General features: G+C 41.7%; 1 protein-coding gene across 1 annotated transcript in view; it reads right to left on the bottom strand.

Annotated features, from left to right (window-relative positions):
* Positions 1-1,514, bottom strand: part of LOC119585086 (tyrosine-protein phosphatase non-receptor type 2-like) — a gene marked incomplete in the record, with an annotated part of 74,581 nt that overhangs the window by 8,402 nt on the left and 64,665 nt on the right.

The raw sequence follows: 1,514 nt of genomic DNA, 5'->3' as shown, positions 1-1,514 counted from the left end.
ATTTAAAAAAATGAAAAAGAATAGATAGGACACTAGAATAAATAAAAATAATAAACACAGTAAAACTCAAACATAAAAGAAGTGAAGAAATACAAGATATATAGAACAATACCAATCTCCAATAGGACCATGGCAATGTTTACAAATGCAGATGAAAGGCAATTCAAACTCAAAAAAGCCGTATTTTCATTGAAATAAGATGTCGAAGAGATCAAATATGCTAAAAAAAAAAAACAAAGGGCTCTGTTTCAATCCCAAATTACAAACTGAAGAATGTTACACACTCAAAAAATTTTTAAAACCCCCCTGAACAGCCAGAAAAATTAAAAACAATCACCAAGCTGTGCGCACATGGGAAAATCAATTCTACCATCCAAAAAACGAACCAGAACAGGGGACAAAGAAGCTTCCACTAATTCTGGACAAGGGGTGAAGACCAAGGGTCACAAGATCCTCAGAAGTCAAGCTACAATCATAGCAACTTGATACGTTTGACCTGTGTGCTGTAGCTAATGTGCTAAGAGACCAATGGATTGCAACCATTCAGTGCTTGTGGATACAGGTGTCCATACCATGCAACTGGTGGCTGGAAGGAATAATCAAATTGATAAGCTTTAAGCCTGGCAACCTAGAAGCTGTAATGTAACATCAATACTGCACTGCAGGTCTCCACAGGGATAACCCCATTACACTGCATTTGCTGCTACAAGTATGCAGGGAGAGGTCAGCCTTCCACAGCTAGAAGTGATACTTGGCAGAAAAGGCTTTAGTGTAAGCCTGGACAGAACAATTTTCTAAAAACCCGGAAGGGGTAATAAGGTACACCTTCAATTTTATTTTACACTGCTTTCCAAAGGGGGGGGACATCTGGAGGGATTATGGGGGGGGGGTTGCTTTGTTGGTTTGGGTATGGGGGGAAAACCAACGGGGAAAACCCCCATATGGGAAAGAAATTTTTGACCCAAGGGGAAAAAACTGGGGGCATAAGGGAAGGCATAAAGGCGGGGGGGCATCATTTGGGCTGGGGCATTCAATAGGAAAAGGAAAAATTTTGGGAAAGGGGGAGGAAGGTTTTGGCAAAACCCGCTTTGGGGGGCAGGGGAAAGGGGGCCTGCTACCTGACCAAGACAGGGGGAGGGGGGAAGTAAAAAGGGACCCAGGGGGAAAAAGCCCGCCAAAAGCAAAACCAAGGGGGGCCCCAAAATCTGGGGCCTGGCCTTGGGCCTGCTGTAAAAATGCACCCCTGCAAAATTTCCCCTTTTTGGCGGGGGTTTGGGGGGTTTAATAAAGAGCAAGAAGGAAAAAGCTTTTACAAGGGAAATGAAAAAAAAAAGTCAGGCAATAAAAATTAAAAAAAAGGGGGAAAAAAGGCCCCCAAAACAAGGGGGGAAAATCAAAAAATAAACCCAAAAAACTTAAAAAGGAAAAAAAAAAGTCCCAAAAGGGGAAAAGAAAAAAATTTTTTTTTAAAAAAAAAGAAAATAAAGGGGGGGAAGAAAAAAAACTTGGGGGGG

The sequence above is a fragment of the Penaeus monodon genome, chromosome 19 (assembly GCF_015228065.2).
Source record: "Penaeus monodon isolate SGIC_2016 chromosome 19, NSTDA_Pmon_1, whole genome shotgun sequence".
Lineage (NCBI taxonomy): Eukaryota > Metazoa > Arthropoda > Malacostraca > Decapoda > Penaeidae > Penaeus > Penaeus monodon.
This window is presented reverse-complemented; position numbering and strand designations above follow the sequence as displayed.